Consider the following 9,460-nt stretch of genomic DNA (forward strand, 5'->3'; position numbering starts at 1 on the left):
TAGATCTTTGTATCATCTGCAAAGATTTTCACAAAACAGTCTAGTATGTCAGGCATGTCATTTATATAATATACAAAGAGTGTGGGCCCCAAGACACTGCCTTGGGGAACACCACTACTCACCTTAACAGGACACGATGACTCAGTCCCTACTGATACGTACTGTGTTCTCTCATATAAGAAATCTTTTATCCATTCCAACAATTTACCACAAATACCGTACCCTTGCAATTTAGCAATTAACCTATTATGTGGAACTTTATCGAACGCCTTCTGTAAGTCCAGATAAATTGCATCCATTGGTTTATTGTTTTCAAGTGACTGCATCCAGTCATGTACAGTATTCAACAACTGAGTCACACAGGATCTACCACTGGTAAAGCCAAACTGATAATCAGACAGTAAGTCGTTATCAATCAAATGTTTATTCAAAGTATCACGTATGAAACCTTCAAAAACTTTACATACAACCGATGTCAAACTTACTGGATGATAGTTTCCAGGGTCTTGTTTGTTACCTTTCTTAAATATTGGTTTTACTTGTGCTACTTTCCATGCCTGTGGGATCTTACCATGTGATACAGTCTTAACAAACAGAATCTTTAAGGGAATAGCTAAACTATTATGTAATTCTTTTAGCAAATAAGGGTGTATTCCATCAGGACCAGTGGCTTTATTTACCTTTAACTGTGAAAGTTTGTCACTAATAATCTTTTCTGAAACTTCAACATAATCTGTTGAAGCCTTGCATTCTGACTCAAAAGAAGGAACATTGGTGACATCTTCCACTGTGAAAACACTAGAGAAAAACAAATTTAGGACCTCAGCCTTTTCTTTGTCATTGTTAGTTAAAGTTCCACCAGGTGTGCTTAAGTTCGGAATAATCTCCTTTGGTTTAGTTTGTGATGCAATATAATTAAACAGTCTCTTTGGGTCACTTTTAATGTTCTTTGCAATAGACATCTCTTTTTCCTTGGTAGCTTTTCGTAATGCCCTCTTAACCTGATTTCGAGCACGTGCATAAGCATTATAATTTTCAGTCGTCCTGTACTTCTTATACCATCTGAAGGTCCTTCTTTTCAATCGTATCTTTTCCAAAACAGAAAGTGGGACAGTCTTTTTATAACTTTTGTTTCCAGTCCAAAACTCTTTAGAAGGCACATACTTATCTTGTAATTCCTTCAATTTATCAGTAATGCAAGACCAACACTCATCCACAGATTTGAGTTCCAAAGACTCTTTCCAATTAATGTCATCCAATGCATGCCTCATTGTCTCATAATCACCTCTATCATAAAAATAGCGTCTGCCTTTCGACTTATCAGGTAGTGGAATACCAGAATCAACTTCAAAAGTAATGCTAGAGTGGTGACTTTTACCTATAGGGGGATAATATAAAACATTATAAACCAAGTCATCTCTGTTTGCTAAAACTAAATCCAAAATATTTGCTGTTTGATTACCACGGAAATGTGTTGGTTCCGTAACAAACTGTACCACAAAATTATCTTGCAATACTTCCAGAAATTTTGAAGCAGGGTGGTCTATGTGTTTGGTACACACTTCTTGTTCCCAATCAATATCTGGATAATTAAAATCACCCATCAACACATTCTTACCTGTGCCTTCAAAAAACAGTGATACACATTTTATTAATTTCTTATTTTCTTCTAATGAACTACTGGGAGATCTATATTCGATTCTGGTAATTAAAAATCAAAATCTACCTATGTACCCGCCCCCCTACAGTGGCCAACTTTTTATCAGTGTGATCAGTATGATTTATTCTATTTTATCGTAAAAAGAACGGTTTTCTTGCAGACATTTTGACCTAACGCAAATTTTAATCTAAATTTCCTGGCCTAGAGGTAAAAGTAAAAGTAAAAGCGGATGGAAATCACGGTCGTAATGTAAGGCGCCTGTACCTCCTCGCTGTCCGCCATTTAAACCACCCGGTGACACAAAAACACCACAAACACTTCTTCTTTCCGTTACACGACCAACATCGACTTGCCGATAACTCTGTCGTGGTTCATGCATGCTGGATATTTTCGTGTCTCCATAACCCACCGAACACTGACATGGGTTACAGGATCTTTAACGTGCATATTTGATCTTCTGCGTGCGTATACACACGAATGGGGTTCAGGCACTAGCAGGTCTGCACATATGTTGACCTGGGAGATGGGAAAAATCTCCACCCTTTACGTTATCGTGATTCGAACCCGGGACCCTCAGATTGAAAGTCCAACGCTTAAACCAATCGGCTATTGCGCCCGTCTACTAGTCCGGAACACAGCCAGCACCACCACAAACAGCCTCACAACTGTCACACTCTTTATGTTTAACACCTTGCACACCACTTTGAAACAATATAAAAGCACAAGGGCAGGGCGAGGACAGCAAAAACAGGAATGAAACACAGAGCACAAACACCTGTGTGTCGCCCACTCGCGAAGCATAACATGAACACAGTTATAGGGCCTACGTTTTTCCCCCTAATGCAGCGTAGCCACCGTGAGTTTGCGTTTTTATTAACAGATTTTTATAATATGATATCACGCCCAACTTACTTTGCTTTTTTCGAGCGCTCCTACCGTGAAGGTGTCGTGCGGACAGCTGGCGGTCAGCAACGATACGGGAGGCCTTTAGCGTCCCGCAACGTGCGCGGAGCGTGCCTGAAACTCAACCACCGTCGTCGCTGAACACAATCAAATCGAGTTCGATGAGTTGCGTCAATGACTGTGAGTGTTATTTCGTATTGTGGAGTCGCAGGGCTGGCTGCCAAACTCGCATTTATGCAGGAGCTAGGTAGAGGACCCATGTCACTGAAGGGTGACCAGATCATGGGTCTGTTATTCATGAAACTAATGCACTTTATGTTTGGTGGTAGGAAGGCCATATTTTCTACACATCGCAGGGGGAATTCCCAGCTATTCTTTAACACCATAATGTCTGTGTTTATAGCACAAGAGAATTTTGCACTCTAAATTGACGGGCGGTGAAAGGATTTTAACTGGCATTCTTCTTGAGTGACTAAACTACTGTTGCGTCTGGCGTTGTTGTGCTGTGTACTGGTAGATGGGTGTACCGTCTTTCTTATGTCGTCGCTTCTGACACGGTGTAGCATCCCAGACTGTCCCCTACCCCGCAAACGTCCCCGGGGGACAATTTGACCGCTGGAAATGTCCCCCGGGGACTTACTCGCCGTTCATAATGTCCCCTGCGGATATTATCAGCAGCCATAATGTCCCCCTTCTTGCGATTTAGCTTCGTTCTCAAATGTCCCCCCTACTCTGAAAATGTCCTCTCTTTGTATCACGAAACGTCCACTCCACCGAAAATGTACCCCCAACCCCCCTCCCCTTTCTGCGCGCTCTCTCTCACTCCCTCTCTCTGTTTCTCTTACACCCCATACATGCAAGCACACACACACACACACACACACACACACACACACACACACACACACACATGCACTGAGGAAGTGAAGAGCTTTGTATGGAACAAAAAGCATCAGTAACTGAGTAAATCAAATGTAACAAACAAAAATCACCACTAGCTCTTTTTGAATATCTATAACACAATAGTTGTTGATACTGAACTTAGAATGCTGAACACAAACACTGGCAACTGAATAATCAAATGTGTGATCATGACAAGAAAACTCAGCTTGCACAGCTGGTTGATTCACAGTGTCTCTATATTATTAGCCTCTTTCATGATATCCACAGCTTGACATGGTCAACTCTTTGTGTGTTTTAGCTTTTCTCAGCATTCACTTCAATGTGTGTTTGACAGCAAGACATTTTCTTAAATAAAAGAATGTGCCATATACTGCACAGACCAATCGGAAATTTGGTGTAGTTGTTTAATGTTAGGAGTTTTCCCACCGCACTTTTCCCTTTTATTAGTTTTAAATCCTTTTAAAACGATTCTTTTAAATTATTCTCTCTCTCTCCTCTCTCTCTCTCACATACGCACACACACACGCACACACACACACACACACACACACACACACACACACACACACACACACACACACACACACACAGAGGTTTCCATGTATCAAAGACACCCTGCCCTGATGTCTTTTTTCTCTAAAAAGGCTTTTTTCTCTGTATGTGTCTGTGTCTGTCAGTCTGTCTGTGTGTACTTCACTTTGTGTGCATGCCTGTGCACATACTTATACACGATGGGTGCAATAGCCGAATAAAGAAATTGGTCATACACGTAAAATGTTACATGTCGGTCTTACTGTGTATGTGTGCGTGCCTGAAATCCGATTGAATGACACAGGAAACGAATGATGAGCACCCAATGGCAGCCGTCAGTCGGCTCTACCCAGGTAGGCAGCCTGTTGTGCAAATGACCCCATATTTGTAAAGCGCTTAGAGCTTGGCCTCCAACCGAGGATAGGCGCTATATAAGAATCTGTGAGAAGAGGTGGACAGAAAGAAATAGAAATAATGTTGATATTCAGAGCATTTGTGCATTGACCATAATTGTTTGATCCACTGAGGCTTTCTTCTTCTTTTTTTAACTTCTGTTTTCATTGCGCACGCTTGTGTGCCTCACAGCAGTTTAATTCCATGTCAAAATTGTCAGCGAAACTTTTCAAAATGTTGATCTGGCTTTGTAATCCAGCAGCTGAGTAAGAGGTCAGGCCTGCATCATCTGCGAACAAAATTGATAAAATCTCCACAATATCTGGTGAAAGCTGGACACCATGCTTACCAGTTCTTGCAATTTCAAGGGCCAATTCATTAATTAAGAAAGAAAAGAAAATGGGTGAAAGCACACATCCCTGTCTCACCCCAATGGGACACTCGAAAAATTCAGTGATACTGTCTGGGCATCGCACACAAGAACGCACAGACTTGTAGATACTGGTCAAAATGCGAAGCTTTTTCCCACCAATACCTGTTTGACGTAGAGTCTTCCACAATGTTGCTCTGTTTACACGGTCAGAAGCTTTCTTAAAATCTACAAAACAAACAGAATTTTCCTGACTTTTTCAACAGATATTTCTGGACAGCTGCATAAAAAACATAAATGTTATCAACAGTAGAATAACCTGCACTAAAAACCGCCCTGTACCTCCTCAATCTTTTGGTTGGCGTCAGCCCAGCTAGTTAAACGTTCATTTAGAATACGAGAAAACCCCTTTCCCAAAATACTCAAGAGCGAAACTCCACGGAAATTATCTGGGTTATCTGGACCCCCCCCCCCTTTGTGAACTGGCACAATAATGACATCTGAACAAGCCCTTGGGTAAGTTCAAGAGTCAAAAATATGGTTAAACAACTTGACAATGAATGGGAGTGCACATGTTACAGAGTTTTTCAACATGCCCGCAAGTACACCATCAGGCCCCGGGGAAATATTCAGATTTAAAGCATTTATTGCTGACAGGACTTCCTGTGCACTGATTGGTTTGTCGAGACATTCCACACTCGGGGGGTCAGGTAGACTTTCATCAACAGGATGCTGGTCCTGTTCTCAATCTGTTAGATTAAATCACTCAGTACGGCCAGTCCTCTCTTCTCCTCTACACAGACCCCTCGGATGTCCAGTGGGTGAGTGAGGGGTTGGGGGGGTGTACAAGTGTGCGAGTGTTTGTATCATTTTTGCTGAATATGGCCTGCTTTCATTTTTGTTTTTGATTATTTGTGTGTCATGGAAGAAATATGGCGAGGAATTAAGTGAACTGTGCAAACAGTCACCACGACAGTTCTACAAAAGTGTCAAAGCAATGAGACTACGAGATGAGCCATACAGCCCAACAACAGTGGTCAATGACAAAGATGGGAACCCTCTCAGTAAGGAAGACAGCATCAAAAATAGATGGCAGGAATATTTCAAGGAACTTTTGAACCCAAGCAGCCAAAATACCACACAGATCCAGTTTCATCCACACCACCCAGAAGAAGAAGAACCAAACATTTTAAGATCAGAGGTACAGCAGGCACTAAAGACCAGCCCAAGGAACAAAGCAGCAGGCATTGATGGCATTACAACTGAAGCCATCCTGGCATGTGGAGAAACAGGAATCACCTGGCTGACCACAATATTCCAGAAAGCATGGATGGAGAGGACAGTCCCGGAAGACTGGCAGAGAGCAGTTGTGGTACCAATCTGGAAGAAGAAAGGCAGCAAAAAAGACTGCAGCATGTATCGAGGAATTTCCCTCCTGAGCCACACAGGAAAGATGTACGCAAAGATCTTGGAACAGCGTACAAGGTACAAGGTGGAACCATTACTGAGTGAGGCGCAGATGGGCTTCAGAAAAGGAAGAGGGTGTACAGACGCTATCTTCGCTCTCAGGCAACTGAGCGAAAAGACAATCGAGCACAACAGAGAACTAAATCTTGTGTTTGTAGACCAGGAGAAAGCATTTGACCGAGTGGACAGAAACAAGCTATGGCAAACACTCGAAGAGTACAGCATCAGGGGACAACTGTTGGACAACATCAGAGCCATCTACAACAACAGTATGAGTGCAGTCCGCACCCAAAACGGACTCACAGACTGGTTCGAGGTGTCATCTGGAGTGAGACAAGGGTGTGTTCTATCACCGTTACTTTTCATCATATACATGGATAAAATCACAAAAGAAGCAAACCCCAACCCAGAAGATCTGAATGAGATGCTGTTCGCAGATGACCAAAGCCTGGAACATGAGAAAGAAGAACAACTTCAAGAGCACACAGACAGACTGAAGACACAGTGCGAGGAGCTCAACATGAAGATCAGCATCAGCAAAACCGAGACGATGAAGGTCAGCAGAACACCTGGCAACCTAAACATCAACGTCAACGGAATTCCGCTGAAACAAGTCAGCGAGTTCAAGTATCTCGGCAGTATTTTCTCGGAAGATGGACGTCTCAACAGAGAGATTGAGACGAGAGTACAGAAGGCTAACAGCGTCAGCTACCAGCTTGCCCCACTCCTCAAACATCCCAACATCCCCATTGAGACCAAAGCCAAACTCATTACCTCCATCTTCATCCCCACCTTGACCTACCAGTGCCAGACATGGACCTGACAAAAAGTCTGGAACGCAAAATAACCACTTGCGAGATGTGATGTCTGAGGAGAGCCGTCAACAAGACCAGACGGGACATGATCAGAAACACCAGGATCAGAGAAATGGTGGGAACAACACCTGTCCTCCACCATATCCAAAGCCAAACGATCAGATGGTTTGGACATCTAACACGTATGGCACCTCACCAGATGGCCAGTAAAGCGTACAACAAAAGGATATCAGGATACAAGGCAAGAGGAAGACCAAGGAAGACCTGGATTGACGGTGTGAAAGAAACCCTGAAGACCCACAACATTCCACCCAACGAGGCCTTCCAGCTTGCCAGGGCCCGTCAGCTCTTTCTCCCCTCGACGCCCTAGATGGTACAAGAGGACGGATAAAGAAAGAAAGAAGAAGATTATTTGTGTTTTTTTGTTTTGTGTTTCTTTTTCAAACTTTGAAAATACTCATTTTACGTTTTTTTCTCTCTCTTTTTTTTTATTCATTTATTTTTTATTTTTTTTAGAACACATGCACTTTTACTCCCATTTTTGGAATTTAGTTGGCTCTCAAGGCCTGACCGTGGTCAGGAATCTGTTTCTTTCCTTTTTTCTTCCCTTTAGTACATAAGCTTTAGCAAATATGATCAGTCTGCATGCTTTGATGCCTCCTTATACTGAAACTAGAGCTCAGGGTGTCTCTTCAGGAATCAAAGAGGAATGTTTTAGGGCTTTGTCTCTTCAGGAATCAAAGAGGAATGTCAGGGCTTTAGAGCATTGGTTTGGAAAATGAGAATGCTTGCATCAGTTCTGTTTTCATAAATATACAGTCTATGAAATTTGTTTATTATTTAAAGATCTTTTTTGGGTGGGGGTGGGGGGGTAAGAAAAAACTCATTTGAACACAAGCATTTATATATATACATACCAGTCTGTCAACCACCTGTTGTGGGAGAATTTGGTATGTGCTTATGGGAAAGGAACAGAGGTGACCATGCTTCTGATTCATGAAACTGCTATTAGGTGAAGACATGCATCCGTTTACTGTTTCATGTATGTGAAAGAGAAAGAAGCTTGGCGCAAGATTGTATGACAGAAGACACACGCAAAAAAGAAAATCAAAAGAAAGGGAGAAGAAGGAATTAACTAACCGTTAGGTTGTTTGCAAGACATAAATTATTGAAGATTTCATAGCTTTTTACGGCCATCGGGGCAGTGAATTGATATCCACTGTTCAGGGCTCAGCAGAGGAAAACAGGCCCTTCTGACATTTAACCTTACCCAACCAAAGTCTGGTTCCCATTCACACCTGAGTGGAGTGAGGAAAATCAGTGAAATGCCTTTTCCAAGGACAATACTATATGCGGAAATGGGCCCCTGAACCCTGATCCCTGGTGAATTCTGGATCAGTACTCTAAAAGTTCATTTTTAGTCCAGCTAAGTGATGGAACCTTGTGTTGTGTGCATGCAGGACTTCAAGTCGCTGCAGGACATCATCGCCATCCTGGGTATGGACGAGTTGTCAGAGGAGGACAAGCTGACAGTGTCCCGCGCCCGCAAGATGCAGCGCTTCCTGTCCCAGCCCTTCCAGGTGGCCGAGGTGTTCACTGGCTCTGAGGGAAAGTATGTGCACCTCAAGGACACCATTTCTGGATTCCAGAAGATTTTGAACGGTGAGGGAATGTGTGTGTGTGTGTGTGTAAATAGAATTTGTCATTGTTATGAAACCTCTTTGAAGTTTGAGACATGAGGCATGCACAGATAAATCAGTAAAGAAAGAATTATTGTCATATACTGTTTGTATATGTGTCAGTGTGTGTATGTATGTCACTCTGTATGTTTGTGACTGTGTGTGTATGTGAGTGTGAATGTGTGGATGGGGGAGCTCCTTTGTCATAAATTGTGATGGTAGTCTTTGGAGAGCAGTCTGTAAAAAAACAACAACTAAAAACAATCAAAATTCTTTTCTCTCTCTTCCTGTGCTGTTTTGTTTTTCTTCTCTTTTATTACCAGAGTAATGCATATTTTGTTTCCTGCCATTAATCCAGGGAATATCTTTTGACTAAGTTAATGATAATCTGAATCTTACACACAAATTAGTGTTTGTTGATCAGTCATTCTCCTCCATGCATAACAGAAATTTGTGTGTAGTAAATGAGAGGGAAATAAATTATGGAAAAAAGTGCAGGCCTTTATCAAGTTTATGTAGAAGTGATTTGAGGTAGATGTTTACAAGTGTAAATAAAACCGTTGACAGAGCAAAGCGGTATTTTAAAATCTGATATTCTCTAACACCTTTGGCATCTTTCTGCTAGGTACAAGATTCATCCAGTCAGTCAAATGTTTTTTGCTGTAAGCTAAAGATCATAGTGTCTACATACATTTCACTGTGTCATGTCCATTCAAATGTTTCGCTCCTGAATATGTGC

The sequence above is a fragment of the Babylonia areolata genome, chromosome 2 (assembly GCF_041734735.1).
Source record: "Babylonia areolata isolate BAREFJ2019XMU chromosome 2, ASM4173473v1, whole genome shotgun sequence".
Lineage (NCBI taxonomy): Eukaryota > Metazoa > Mollusca > Gastropoda > Neogastropoda > Buccinidae > Babylonia > Babylonia areolata.